This window comes from Lactuca serriola, chromosome 5, assembly GCF_051521515.1.
Source record: "Lactuca serriola cultivar US96UC23 chromosome 5, Lser_US96UC23_V15, whole genome shotgun sequence".
Classification (NCBI taxonomy): Eukaryota; Viridiplantae; Streptophyta; class Magnoliopsida; order Asterales; family Asteraceae; genus Lactuca; species Lactuca serriola.
Window position 1 is genome coordinate 359,228,506 of NC_136412.1, and position 17,123 is coordinate 359,245,628.

Sequence of the window (17,123 nt, forward strand, 5' to 3'; positions counted from 1 at the left end):
TAGCAATAACAATCACAAACCTCCTTGATCTTGACTTATGAAAGCCTAGTGCCTCAAATGTTGCACCTCTAATGGAGTCACAAACACCACTAGCAACAAGGATGAACAAGAGAGAGGGAGGAGAGGCACCAAAACGTCCAAGATACTCTTAGGAATGCTTAGCCAAGTTTTTGGGAGCCTTAGGGTTACTTATATAGTTGAGGCTACTAGGGTTTTCAACTTGGAAACCCTAATCCAATTGCTTTGGCCCTAAGCATCCCAAAAATCCTCCAGAAGGCCCCTTGGGCGATTTCTGTATGGATCTTAAGCCCAACTTTGTAACTATCTTATAATTACAATATCAGTCCCCTTAATTTAATTAATCTCTTTTGACCACAAAATTAATTCTAAATTAATTCTTGATCAATATTAATTAAACAATATGATTTCTCCTTTAATATATTAATCATATAATGTATTAATAAATCATAATTATTCCTCTTTCTCTTTAATTCATCCTATCAGTTGCTATAGTGAAGGCAACCCAAAAGGACCATGCTCATAATCGGTTCAAGTACATACCAAAATAGTTATGGGCTTAGACACCTAATCCAATAGTCTCCCACTTGGATAAGTCTAATAACGATTTTGCAAGTACGACTTCAGAACCTGATTAGCAATCGTAGCTTTCAAAATCTGCTGTCGAACTCTGATCTTATCAGCAATGCGTCCTTTAGATAAGGGATCATATATTCCTCCATTCTAGATATTGTATAGACTGAGACATGGATTTTAATCATTCTCTCTGTCTATGTGTTGTTTCCCGATTTCCGATTTAAGACGACTGACTAACTGAACAAATCAAATCAGTCCTGGCTTGGTCAAGCGCTTTGGGATGTATCACTAAATCATCGAGGGGCCCATAGATATCGCTTTTATCCCTCTTAGGGTAAAAGCAACGGATAAACTTCGACTCAAATGCTCGCTTGTACTTACTCATCAAATCACACACAACAATATGTTTTGTAAAACCAAGTTACCGGTGTGTTTACATATTATCGATGTGCAACCGAGTTGTAAATTATAACTCACATGTCTCAGTTTCAAGAATATAAGATATTATTGTCTCACTAATCACTCGTGATAAAATCCATGAAGTGATTCAAGTGAGCATGGGTTTAATCCAATACTCAAATCTTATTTCAAGAGCACTCATGAACACTGCAACATACTTTTGCTATGTCTAAAACGTTTTAGACAATCTACAGACGAATTCGTGACAGTTTAGCTTCAATACCTACTTCCAAAGTATTTATCGATTGTGGATGGTTTGAATAATCCTATTATTCGGGAAGTCAAAACATGCAAAGTGAAACACAAGAATAATACTAATCCTATATGGCCCCAAACTTTTGAGTATAAATAAAACACTTTTATTTAATCACCATACTAATTACTCATTATTCATTGTATAATGTTTCAGATAATCAACTTATTACTTGAATTATAACAACACTTGTCCCATGCTCCAACCATACACACTCTTTTTACCTATGGTCCATACTTTGTGAAATAGATCAATTGAACACATTTCCAATGATACTCATTTCACAACTCTATTCCTTGTCATAATTGTAAGAATACCAAATTCTTGCCACCATTAGAATATGTTAGATTCTAACATTTTATGCAACGATCCTTTCGTAATGTCACAGCACCAAAGCCACCAAGACTTTGCCAATGATATTACAATGAGCTCTATTGGAGATTGTTACAAGACAATTCTATAGATATGAAGTCTCACATTCAAAGTACATTCCTTTGAACATCCTTCTTGCATAAAAGTTTCTAATCTAGACATGGATTCTCGATATCCAACTCCCAATATGGAAGAATTTCCATATTTTCCATACGACAACTCATTATTAATAGAACCATATCTAATCATAATAATGTCATTATGGTCCATTCGTTACTACACTTCCAACTGCCCACAAGTGACTAATCCTTAGAGAACCTTAGATTGTCCTTGACAGTTGTTTAATTATTTTAGTCATATCCGGTTCTGGTCGTTTTCCCTCTTAATTCCCTAGGCATTTGGAAAATTTAGAACGGTCGAATATTACAGCATATGCAATCGATCCTATACCAGAAACGTATGGGACACGATTCATGAAAAACGTGATACTTTACCAGTTTCTTGCTATAATATTGCCATATGTGTGTCTGAACTAATTCATAACTTAAAAAAATAAGTCGCTAATGTTCAAACTAATTGCCAAATCTCACAATTCGAACTATGAAGAGGGATGTCGTAATCATAATCGAATTTGAGAATGCAATTTACATAATGCTGTCTCCTTAAAATCTTCTTAGTGAAAGCATTTCCTCACAATCATTTTCATGAAGCGGAGAGAAACCTTATGACACTTAGATTTTATGGTGTATGTGTTCCTATCCATGTGAATTTGTCATAACCATAATCGTAAGACAATTGTTTGTGACAAATCCAAACTCATATGGACTGAACTTGTTCAATCTTTATTTATTGCCGCCTGGCAGCACAAGGGCTTACCATGTCTTCCAAGTAGTCAGGCAGCTCACCCATACAGATCAATGAACTTTCATTGATCAAGGTCCATTGCATTAATGCATTCAAATGAAAACTCATAGGACTTACATGCATAGTCAACTTTAAATGGAATAGGCACAGAAACAAGAATGTGTCAACACGATAGGTTACAAACCTCAAGTCGTGTGCTAGTGTAAAACAATAGGTTTTATTCTTGATTAGTTCTTGAAAATTTTCAAGATCATTTAGACTCCCACTATCCTCTTGACATATAAGATTCTTTTGTCAAGAAACATTTCTTGTCAAACAAATGTTCATGAGTTAGTGCGGTTTCTTATCAAATGAACACCTCACACAATTGGTCCTAGTTGGTCTTTATCTTATCCAAGACATCACAAGTTACCAATTTCAAATGTGCAAGAGTAAGAACCTTTTCTACTCCATATTTGATGAGTGTTATAAACCTTCTTAAGATGATGTCACTCAAGTAACAATCTTGGAGTATGACTCTAAGACTCGATATTGGAACGAAGTATGATTCACCTTTTGATTTAACTATTTTAACAATTCACGATTCCTCTACTTAGCCATACTAGTGCACTAAGTTGTCCTTAGAGGATCAATTGTGATATGGTTTCATAATCACTAAGATGATCATAAAATACTCTCCCTTCTTTTCAGATTGGAGAAACTTTTATCTTTCTACCTAATTGATTCTTCCTATTCGTTCTGCTTTACATCGAAACCTTTTCAACGATTCAAAATTACACTTAATCTTGTAAGCATAACCACATTTACTAAGATTTTAGTAAATCAAGACGAATAGTCTTATCGTTGTTTGTGGCAGACTCGACCAGTGCACAAAAATGCGTACTAGATCCTTTATTCATTCACTTGACTCACATACTTATGTGAACAAGGAATTAGTCTTAATCTCCCAAATACGAAGGTTCTCATTCATTACACAATACAAGTTGTATGATTCCAAGTTTCTGTCCAACTGAAACTTGGGCGATGAGAATCATTCTGAATTTGGTAAATTTCTAACACTATCACAAATAACATAACTAAGAATTATATTCATTTCAATATTGCTAATAATAGAAAACAAACATCAATTTTCACAAATGCCATAAGACAAAAATCAAAATTTATTTTATTTATTAAAATGCGGAAAAACTTGTCCTTACAATCGCAATTCAAATGAAAACTATGCTATTACATATTCCTAAGTAATCTATCACAACTCTCTGAGTAGCAGCTCAAAAATCCGATCATCGAACCATATTCATAATCTTTTTTAAAGTTTTCAAAATACATCATTAATTAATTATAAAAAAACACATTATTTTAAATGTCTTTTTATTTTATTCATATCTTCCGATTAGTTTTTTAGATCACAACTGGCTTTTTGTATGAGCTAGTTTTTCCAAATAACAACTAGTAAACAAACATAACACAAAAATTATATATATATATATATATATATATATATATATATATATATATATATATATATAAAAGATTGAACGTATTCACATTATCAAACAATATATTTTCTTTGTCATTTTCACAAAATAACACTGTCCACACGTCCGCACAATAGATGTCAATCCACATTTGAACCTAGCTCTCTCTCTCTCTCTCTCTCTATATATATATATATATATATATATATATATATATATATATATATATATATATATGATTAGGTTCATGTGAGACGACCTAATTTTGTGAGACCGTGAGACACAATTCTAGCCAATCATTTAGTAGATAAAAAAACATTTTTAAAATGCAAAATAATTGAAATTTTTTTATTTTTTTTTCAAATATTATTTTCAGGATTTATATTTTCCAAAAAAAAAATAAAAAAATACCGAAAAAATTAATAAAAATACATTTTTTTTTACATATTCTAGTAGAATATTAGAATATTTTACATATCTGACAAACCTAGTAGAATATTCTAACATTCTAAAAATCACATTAAAATATTTACAGTGTAATATTTTATTAGAATATTTCATGTATTTTTTTAAAAAAAAAACGGTAATTTTTTTTACTCTTTTTTATTTTTTTTAGGTAATTAAAGTTTCGAAAATCATAATTAAGAAAAGAATTTTTGGATTTTTCCTTTTATTTTGCATTTTAAAATTATTTTTAGATTTGGTCTCATGGTCTCACAAAATTAGTATGGTCTCAAATTATTTTTGGATTTTGATCTACCATCAGACGGCTTCCGCTAACATCCTTCTTGTGATTTGGCACAACAAAAAACAAACTCACTGTTAATCAACCACATTCATTGTCGATTTTTAAAAAAATCAATACAGATCTTCATCGGTAGTGATTGCTACAAGCGCATCTAAATCCTCTAACTTTTGCAATCAATTTTTTTAGCTCTCGTGACCTTGTAATCGTCGGGATCAGTCATCGGTGTACGGGTTGGAATCGCTTTCTATTTCTAATTTTTTTTTTATTCAATTGTGTTGCCGATTTGCCGATCATAATGTAATCGGAGATGAAGAAAAAAGAAACTCGAATGTAATCGCCACCCTTTTAATTTCTAGAGAGAGAAAAAATCAACCACAGAGATGGCTTCACAGGCGCACGCCCAGATGTGTGCGTCGAAGCTAATCCCGTGCGCTCAGTACGTCAATGCCACCACATGGGAAGAAATCATATAAAGAAAAATCGTGTTCTCATCACTCTCCATTGGTTTCAATGACGCACCGTTGCTCCACCAACATCACCACCATGTAATTAATCTAGTATCCTCAACATCGATCTAGTCTTCAGGTTCGATTTTCTTGTTTTATTGCATTTGATCTTTTTCAGGTGTTGATTTCAATATAAATATTGAATCGATTTGGAAGATCTATATGAATCATCCACCGACGATACACACATTGACTCCATCGTTATTGAATTTGAGTTCAATGAAATCTAAATGATGATCGAATGAAACTCCATCATCGCTCTTAATCTATCGATCCAAATTTGCAATCGATTATTGAAACCAATTATTAGTGAATTAGCTAAAGTTGTCATAACCGCATATGTTGATGTGAAGTTTGAGAGTGTAACAAGCTAACAGTGAACGGTTTCTTTGATGACATATGTTGCTTCTTAATTTGAAGCATATCTTCAAAAGTTGTTCGTGGTCATTAAGATTGTGCTCTGAATCTATTCTTGACACATACCTGAGTGTTGTGGTATTTGCTATTCTTGTGCTTGGTATTAGTTGGTAGGAAGATGTTAACAACATATCAACATGATTAGTACTACCACCCAAACCCATGGATATGAATGTAGACCTCCTATCAAAACCAATCTTTGAATCTTTCATAAGATATAGCCCCACCCCACCCCACCCCACCTGACATGACCTGTTATATACAGTCAAAAGGGTACACTTGAATCAGAATCGAGAGATGAAATGAAAAGAAAAATCCAAGAAAACATAAGGGTAGTTATGGGATTTTAGATGGAGATGTGAACAGTAGGTTACGGGTGGTGGAAGTCATGTAAATGTGCATGAAAGAAAGCTTGTTGACTGCTGATATTAAAGCCTGCTACAAGTGATTTTATTGTAAGGGATACTGGAAATTGCAGCCCTAGGTACATGAGGTGCACCATTAATTAGGTGATACATGTTGTCTTAATGTCTTTCATTTTCATCTACTTTTCTTGTGAAATGTTTTAATGTAAGATTGATTTTGTTGTTGTTTGTTTAGATTCCTTGCACTTCAGATCTTTTAAACACATCTAGCATGCAATTGGCTTTATTGTTCAACCATTTGATTTATATTTATTAATTAATTAGTACATATAAATTAAAATATCTCGTCTTCATTTGATTTCTATACATCAAAAAACAGTATTCACAACTTATAAATCATGAGCCAAAACACCTAAATCAACTAACAATTAAAATTCTCAGTTTTGGACCCAAAATAGCCACTGTTTAAAGCTGTTTTAGCACACTTGAAACGATTTTTCAGAAGTTCAGACTTTTATCTTTTCAGAATGTACTTTTGAAGGTCCAAACGATTTTTCTACAATTTTATATGGTTTTTACAAAACCGCCTATCAATGCAGCTAAATTCTGACCAGCTGGTGAAAAATGTGATTTTCACCTAAGTTAGAAGCAACAACAGGTTATGGAAAAATTAATGGATAAACTAGATTCAAATTGGAAATTTTGAAATTTTATGGATCATTAATTCGATTCTTGGTGATTTTTCTATAATTTTTCCATTATAGGGACAAGTTTGTGATTTTTGCTGAATTTTCCAGCTTTGGATTTCAAAGGCTTTTTGACCACTTAACACATTAAGCCATCACTAAGAACACCCATAAGGGTAAAAATTAGCCTCTTAATATACGTTTCATGTCAAACAATAAAAATATAAATCCCACTCACAACCCACTCATCAAGGTACAAAATATTTGGCAGAAAACAAAGTAGGTTGCACAAATAGGAGCTTGGATTTCTTCCACCACCAATTCTCATAGAAGGACTTTGAAAGATTGTTTTGAGACTTATTGGGTGACTCAAAAAATGATTTAATCTAAACAAACAACAACAAAATCATGAGCAATCTTGTATTTATTTCTTTTCTTTCTCTGTCTCTATTGTTCGTTTGTGAGTATGCATAAAGCAATTTTTCTGACTCCTTGGACATGCTTGAGGATAAAAGTTTAAAAATAGAAGATGATTCTGACTTGCCATCATGGTCAGGTGATGAACGTGGTGTCAGGGTTCTTATGAGTGTTGATAACTTTGGTGCTGTTGGAGATGGAGTTTCTGATGTCACAAAGGTAAATATACATATATTGTCTTTCTTGAGTGTATTGATGGAGTCATTAAGGGGATTCTTTTTATTTTCATGTATGTTACATAACAGGCCTTTGGAGATGCATGTAAAGAAGCATGTTGTACAGATTTCATTCATGGGAAGCAGTGCAATATATACTGATATATGCATGAGAACTCAACTGTAAAAACGGAAGAACAAGACTCGGAAGAAGAACAAGGATCTCCATGTGGATATGATTCAAAGTGTCATCCAACAACTCTTCTATCAGGTCAATCATAATTGATAATGGTTCATGTTCAAATTTTCTTGAATTTTTGTATTTGTCTGAATCATGGTGTGACGATTATAAGTAAATCACATGTAATTCATATGTGAATTACATGTGATTCACATGTAAATCACAAGTAAATCACATATGAATTACATGTGATTCACATGTAATTATGAATTACATGTGATTCACATGTAATTATGAATTACATGTGATTCACATGTAAATCACATAAGAATTACATGTGATTCACATGTAATTCACACATGATTCATATGTAAATCACATGTAATTCACATATGAGTTACGTGTGATTCATATGTAAATCACAAGTGATTCACATATGAATTACATGTAATTCACATATGAATTACATGTAACTCACATATGATTCACTTGTGATTCACATGTAAATCACAAGTGAATCACATATGAATTACATGTGATTCACATGTAAATCACTAGTGAATCACATATGAATTACATGTGATTTACATGCATATAATATCTAATTCACATATGAATTACATGTGATTCACATGTAAATCACATGTAATTTGTAACACCGAAATTTTCAAACAAAATTTTCATTTAAAATAGTTTATCTCTTTAACACTTTTCATAAAAATCTCCTTTTTGTTTTAATTACAATACATGACTCTTTTGTTCAATCACTTAATAAACCATGATCCTCAAAACAAACTTTTCCCCTGGTGTGTACAATCGAGCCGGTGCCGTCCCGTGATCCTGAGAAAACCTGAAACACATAACACAAAACACTGTAAGCACGAAGCTTAGTGAGTTCCCCAAAATACCACATACAACACATACGCCACTCAAGGCTACAATATGACCCTCCGGTCGGTGTGTCTCAGCGGAACCCTCCAGTTCCGTATCGTTGGACCCTCTGGTCCGGTCTATATCGTTGGACCCTCCGGTCTGGTCTATAAACTCTGCATAGCATAAATCACAAAGACATGATGCATAGCATATCACATATATCATAATACTCAATGTAAACACATAAGACCCTCCGGTCACGCGTAACTACCACTCATGGTAACGTATAGCGAGAAGACTCACCTCGGGTAATTCTCGAAAAGTCTTGAACTCGAAATACCAATTTAGCCGCCGCCTAATCACATAAATAAATAACTCTAAATCAGCAGTGGCTCTCAAAGGCTAGACAAGTCTCGTACAATGCTTCCCAGAAGGGTAAAAGACCATTCTATCTCTCCCCTGGCCCAATAGTCCACTGGTTGACTAAACCCTAAAAGTCAACGGAAGTCAACGGTCCAACTTTGACCAGACTCGTCGAGTTAGGCAACGACTCGGCGAGTCCACACGTGAAATCAGATTCCCACAAGGTCTCACTCCACTCACTGAGTCACCCACCCAACTCATCGGGTCTCCACTGATCATGAAACTCGGGTAAACTCGGTTCGACTCGTCGAGTCCTCCCATGGACTCGGCGAGTCTCCTCCATGAACAAACTCATCTGACTTTCTGAGGGCAGATCTGCTTCACCAACTTGCAAATCTATCCTTCTAGCACCCACAAATCACATAAAGGTCCAAACTTTACGTCTATGCATCATGATTAGAGCCATAAATGAAGAAATAGCCATCTAAATGGAAACCTAGGATCAAACTCTCTATGTGACTGCATAAAGCTGAACATAAGGGACTCTCTGGACCTCCCATGGTCCAGATCTAAGGCTTATTCCACATTGGGACTTCAAACATTCCATAAACCTCTAAAGAGAATGGTTAAGAAACCCTATATTCATTAAATCAACATCAAACAGGAGAAATGGTCCGATTTATTACCTCAAAGTGAAGCTCCAGGCTTCATAACCTCAGTACATCAACCCCCTTTGGTCCCTCTTGCTAGAATCTTGTCTTCTCTTTAGAAATGACACACCAAAATGCTCAAGATGACTCTTCTTTACTCTCTAAGCTCCCAAGGATGATTTAGGGTTTCTCCAGGGTAAGGATAGCCGCAATTGAAGACCCTAAGGCTCTTTAAATAGGTCGCAAACCCGGACAATTAGGGTTTCATAAAACAGCGCGGACTCGCCGAGTCCACTCATAAACTCGCCGAGTCCGGTCATTAATCCGGATGAGAATTCGCGACCCTACTCGGCGAGTCTAAGCACCAACTTGCCGAGTCCCTCCACAACTCCAAAACAAATGAATCAAATAATATACCCGAGAATCCGGATGTTACATAATTCATATATGATTCACATATAAATTACATGTAATTCACATATTAATCACATGTAAATCATAAGTGAATCACATATCAATTACATGTGATTCACATGTAAATCACAAGTGAATAACATATGAATTACATGTGATTTACATGTAAATCACATATGAATTACGTCAATATGCACACATGCATTTTGTGTGAGTGGTCTTTGTTAATTATTTTTTTTTTATTTTCTTGTGAATTTCACATTTGAATCTTAAAAGATACAATCACATGTGAATATCACATTATATGATCACATTTGAATCTTACATGATATAATCACATGTGAATCTTACATGATATATACTTGTGCATTTTTCTGAGTGTTCTTGCATTAATCAATTTTTTTTTAATTTTCTTATAGGTTTTGAAGAATTTGTTGAAAATATTGAATAGGTGAAAAATGATAAATTGAAGAAAATATGGAAATCTTGATATGAAGAAATGATAACACTATGAATCTTTATAGTTTTTTTATATTTTATTTTGTATCGAATAAAATACTTGTATTATGTTTATACATTGATTAATAAAAATGAGATTGATAACACCTAAAACGTTGATTTTTTTGTTAAAAAAAATGTCGTTTTGAAAAAAATTGCACTTTTTCATAAAAATCGCAGTTATTTATTTATTTTTTTTTAAATGCATTTTTTTTAAAAAAAGATGCAGTTTTTTAAAAAATATTTTTTTCATTTTTTAGAAAAATTCATGTTTTTTGAAAAAATAAAATAAAAAATCTCCATTTTTTAAAAAAATCGATTTTTTAAAAATAAATCCGAAATTTTGAGTTATTTTGTTAATTTTTAGACATTTATATTAATATATTAAATAACACAAAAAAGTTAAACATTAAATGAGATTGGTAAGATGAGAATCATGTCCTTAACGAATTACTTTTGATCCAACGTTCTAGTTTTAGTTCTCGGGTTCTCGGGAAACTTTGAGTTCTCAACCGATCTCAACCCTATATATATATATATGAATATATATATATATATATATATATATATATATATATATATATATATATATATATATATATATATATATATATATATATATATATATGAGAGAGAGAGAGACTAGTGGATGAGTTTTGTATTATTGTTATAGCATAAAAGATACGATGGCTTTTTGGTAAAGTATTTTTTTAATAAAAGTCTTAGTTATTTTCACGATACGAGAGAATGTTTTTCAATCTACTTCATATCCTTGTTACCTTGTATAAACTGTTTTCATTCTTAGGGTATGCTATATAAAATTAGTTGCTAACTAATTTTTTTAGTAAGATGTTTTCAATCTTGAGTATTTAGCGACTTAAAACTAAATATAAATTTGATTCATTCATTCATAAAAACTAGTTAGAGTTATGCTTTTTTATGATTTTTTTAAAGAAAAAAGGTATTGTGATTACTGATTTAATAAGCAATTACAGGTTCCCACAGCAAGTTTTTTAATAATTAATTGGAAACATGATGGTTGAGTTATGATTTGTGGAGTGACTCTTACTCTTACTCTTGAATTATTGAATATATATATATATATATATATATATATATATATATATATATATATATATATATATATGAAGATTATCAAATGAAAACACCTAAAAGGTTGAGAACGTGAGAACAGTTCTGGACCAATCAATATATAAGGGCATATTAGTAACTGTATATTTTAATTAAATTAAAATAAAATAAAATTCAATCAAATTCCCTTAAATTTAAGACCAGGTACCAAAAAATAAAGAATATTCATTTTTTTTATTAATGGTATATAAAAAACGTTTTTAGTCAAATTTATTTAAAATCTGAAAAAAAAAATCTTAAATTTTTTTTTCCGATTTCCCGTTTTTGTTTTTTCAAAAAAATGAATAGAAATCCAATCTTAAATCAATACACTTGTATTCATAAACGAAATGTTTCTTCAAAAAACCTAATACTACTCCAATCACAAATGAATGCACATCAAATTACAAATAATCCCTTCACATAAATAAACACACTCATTCACATGAATACATTACTATTCATAAATAAATAAAACCATTTACACATTAATACACTAATATTCACAAATGAATACACTGTTATTCATAAATTAATACACATTCTATCATAAAATGAATACCTCTAATCATAAATAAATACACTCATTCACATGAATACACTACAATTCATAAATACATACAACAATTCACACATGAATACACTGTTATTCATAAATAAATACACATTCTATCATAAACAAGTACAATACCCTTATTTAACAGAACATGCAAAAACCTTCATAAATCTGAATTTGAAACCTTTCATCCAACAATCCTTGCACATCTTCAGAAAAACATTTCTCTATTTCTTCCTTATGAACCTCACCATCTTTTGAAATTAAAGGAAGCCTCAGTCTCATAGCAACTTGACATGTATTATGATCGAAGGAAGAACAATTTCATCTTCCTGTGTCATTTAAGATGGATGTCTGATTGCAATCTTAAGAGAAAGGCGGAAAAGAAAGGCAGAATGATTTCATCTTCGGAAATGATGAATCTGAGTTCGGGAAACAATAATTTGCATGTGAGATTATAACTGTAACGCCCCGTTCTTGAAATATCTATTTATGGGATCCCGAGATCAAGAGTAAGGGCGTTTCGGTCCTTAATGTGGATATAGAGTTCGACGGGAACGGACTTATGATGGAGGAGATGTTGTAAGTTAAAGACATTGGCAATAATGGTCCCTAAGGGGGAAGTTTAGCAAAGGGGACCCATGCATGCCAAGCCTCCATAAACACTCTCTTATGCTCAGAAACCCTAGATAGCCTTCCCACCTCCATTTTTGGGTGTGTTTGACCTTGGAAAGCTTGTTTTAGCAAAGGAGAGTCTAGAAGAAGAAAGAGGAAGTTGTCAAAGAAGGAGTTGAGTGGCTGGAGCTTGTAGATCTGGAAAGACATCATCTTTTGAGGCTCTTTTGAGGTAAAAAGTCTCTGGCTTGAAAATCATATTGTGTAGATCTATGTGTTGTGAAGTTTTGACATCATTCTTGTCCCAAAAACCTCATCTTGATGCATGTTTCGGGTTGGTGGAGATTACCTGTCCTTTTAGACCTTAGGAGAGGTCTTGAGTAAGAAAAATGAGGTCCCAAGGGCTTTGGTTGTCTCATATGTGATATAGATAGGTTTTAATGGATTAAGACCATGGATTAAGAGCTTTATGGACGTCCCAAGTAATAAAGTTTGAGACTTTATGAATCCTAGGCATATTTGGTCTATGGATCTGAAGTTTGGGCTTAAGAGCTTAAGCCATTAAGATCTTATGAGAAGTTGTAGTTCAGCGGAGTTACGCCCCGCATAAATGGGAGTACGCCCAGCGTAGTGGGTCTGTGTCCCGATTCCAAGCCGCGAGCATCGTTGTATGCCCAGCGTACCAAGGAGGGTACGCCCAGCATACTCCCTCTGTTGGGTTTTCATTTTGGGCCTTAAGAGATTGGGCTGTTATTGGGCTATTAGAGCTTGGGTCGTGACTGGACATTATGGATGGAGTATTTTGGACTCACTAATTAATATGGACCTTGGATCTAGGCCAATTTTGTGAGGTGGGCCCAATTTAGTAAATTGGGCCAATATTGGGTTTTGCTTCGGACTTTTGGTCTTTGGGCCACTAGTGGGATTGAGAGCTTACCTAGTGTTGAGCCTTTCATATTTTGATTATGGGCCTTAGTCGTGGACCAGATTGAGTTAAGGGTAAATTGGTCAATTTACCCTTGGAAGGATATTGTGCTTGGACTAATGCTTGTTTTGCTGCTTCGGATAGTTCGGGATTTTCGGTGAGGCGGTGATTCGGGAATCTGCTTCTTCAATTCAGAGTTTCGGCAGTTGCGAGGTGAGTTATCCTCACTATATCAACAGGGTCTAAGGCACCAAGGCTGGCCCTTTATCGGATGGAAATCCGGGTAGTTGTTGTTATGTTATTGCTTTGTTATGTTTGCATCCTGGTAGTTAGGATGGTATATGTTAGAGACCTGGTTAGGGTCGGTATCCCGGTTTATAGGATAATGCTATGCTAGTGACCGGTTAGGTCGGAATCCTGGTAGGGATGTGCTTTGTATGTGATCTGCTAAGATCGGCTTGATTAGTTGTGATTCGATATATGATTGTATGTTTATGTGCACATGGTTGTTGGACTGGGGTTGGGTTGAGGCAGGTCTTGCTTTGTGTTGTAGGCCAACATACCCAGGGCGGACCGGTTGTCCCGAAGGCCCAGCGAGCGGTCCGGATAGGCTGAAGGCCCCGAGAGGGCGGACCAGACGTGTCGAGGCTCGGAGAGTGGACCAGGCCGACTGAAGGCCTGGTGCGGGCGGACCAATCATATTGTAGACTCAGAGAGTGGACCAGATGGATTGAAGGCCCAGTGCGAGCGGACCAATCACACTGTAGACTCAATGTATATGGCTAGACTCGGAGGGTGGACCAGGTGGACTGTAGACCGGTAAGGCGGACCAGTCACACAGTAGAACCGAAGTGCATGGTTATTCTGTTCTGTGTTATGATATGTTATGAGTTGTGTATGGTATTGTGGTTGGTATTTTGGGGGGTATCTCACTAAGCTTTTGGGATTACAGTTGTGGTTTAAATGTTTCAGGTACTTCAGGAGACCGTGGCAAGGCAAAGGCATGATCGTACCGCTCCTCATGTTTTATGTGTTTATGATGTGGTTATGGGAAATACTCTGATAATAAATGTATTGAAAACCTTTTTGTAATAACTTTTATAAAATTGGGTTGTTTTTGAAAAGTTTAAATTGGTTGAAATTTTTAGAGTGTTACAATAACTTAAGAACTTTAGATTATTTTACAATAAAATAGGTGAACAAAAGGTTAATACAATCTTTATTTAATTGTCTTACAGAAGTACATGATGTCCAAATTCATCCCCTGAATCATCCAAAGGCAAGTTTAATTGGTTAAACCACTCCAGCCATCAAATTAAACCAAACGACAAACAATTGATGCTACAATTGAAATGAAATAAGTGAACAAAAGAATGAAGGATTTCACCTGTCTTCGGTAATGATGAATCTGAGTCCCAAATCTGGAAACAATAGCTAGTTCGAAAGGGAAAGGGTGAATGATTTCATCTTCTTGTATCTTTCAAGACGGATATCTGATTGCGATCTGAACCAGGTACACACCTCCCTCTTGGTTTTCCATGAATTGATTGCGATCTGAACCAGGTACATACCTCCCTCTTGGTTTTCCATGAATCAGGTTGTAGGAGACCGATTGAGATCGAGTTGTAGGAGGTTGATTGGAAATCTACTTGCAGGTCCGATTAGGGCTATGAAAATCGAAGGTGCGATGGAGGTAGGCTAAGAGATTAATATATCATGGTGTGCATAAGATGGAGGCGGTCAACTGATTCAACCCTAGGTAGAGAGAGGGGGAGAGAAAGAGAGGATACGACAATGGAAATAAGAGTGGGAATGAAAAATTATAGGATTAACCTAAAGTTTCAATTACTGTTATACCCTTATGCGATTTTTAAAGTGTAACGCCCCGTTCTTAAAGTATTTATGAATGAGTCCCTGAGATTTAAGAGAAAGGGTAATGTTAGTCCTTTTATGGCAAAAGTGGAAAGGAAATACCATGCATGGAAAAGAGGTCATGTTGGGTACGCCCAGCGTAGTGGAGGAAAGAAACACGGGTGTTTGTGTGAGTACGCCCAGCGTACTCTCAGAATCCCCAAAACCCTAATTTTAAGGCAACCACTATATAAAGAACATAAAGGCTTCCTCCTTAGCCTCCATAATCACTCTCTTAACCTCAGAAACCCTAAGATAGCCGTCCCATCTCCTTGGTTCGGTGTGTTTGGTCTTGGAAAGCTTGGATTAGCAAAGGAGAGCATATAGGAGGAAAAGAGAAGTTGTCAAAGAAGGAGAGGAACAGTTGGAGCTTATAGATCTGGGAAGACATCATCCTTTGGAGCCTATTTGAGGTATAAAGCTTCTTGCTTGACATTCATATTGTGTAGATCTATGTGTTGTGAAGATTTGACACCATTCTTGTCCCAAAAGTCCTCATCTTGTTGCATGTTTCGAATTGGTCAAGATTATCTGTCCTTTCAGACCTTAGGAGAGGTCTTGAGTGAGACAAATGAGGTCCCAAGGGCTGAGGTTGTTCTATGTGTTAGATAAGTGGGTGGGTCTTAATGGATTAAGACCTTGGATTAAGAGCTTTATGGACATCCTAAGTGATAAAGTTTGAGACTTTATGAATCTTAGGCATATTTGGCCTAGGGATCTGAAGTTTGGGCTTAAGAGCTTAAGCCATTAAGAAGTTATGAGGACTCAATGAGTAGCGAAGTTACGCCCCGCGTAACTTAGTAGTACGCCTCGCGTAGCGGGTCAGTGCCCCGATCCCCGGTTGCAAGTCAGCGTGTACGCCCCGCGTACCAGGGAGGGTACGCCCGACGTACTCCCTCTGTTGGGTTTTTCATTTTGGGCCTTAGGGATTGGGCTGTTATTTGGGTTGCTGGATTTTGGGCCGTGACTGGTCATTATGGATAGAGTGTTGTGGCCCCATTGGTTGTTATGGATCATGGGTCTAGGACCGTTTGGTGAGGTGGGCTCAATTTAGTAAATTGGGCCAATAGTGGGCTTTGCTTCGGACTTTTGGACTTTGGGCCATTGGTGGGCTTGGGAGCTTACCTAGTGTTGGGTCGGATTAAGTTAAGGGTAAAATGGTCAATTTACCCTTGAAAGAATTTTGTGTTTGGCCTAATGATTATTTGTGCTATGTTGGCTAGTTTGGGATTTTCGGTAAGGCGGTGATTCGAGAATCTACTTCTTTAGTTCAGAGTTTCGGCAGTGCGAGGTGAGTTATCGTCACTATATCAACAGGGTCTAAGGCACCAAGGCCGGCCCTTTATCGGATTGAGATCCGAGTATTTGTTGTTATGTTATTGCTTTGATATGTTTGCATCATGGTAGCTAGGATGGTATGTGTTAGAGACCTGGTTGAGGTCGGTATCCTGTTATGTAGGGTGATGCTATGCTAGAGACCTGGTTGAGGTCGGTATCCTGTTATGTAGGGTGATGCTATGCTAGTGACTGGTTAGGTCGGTATCCTGGTTAGGATGATGATATGTTATGTGATCTGCTTGATCGGCTTGTTGACTGTGGATTGCTATATGATTGTATGTTTATGTGCACATG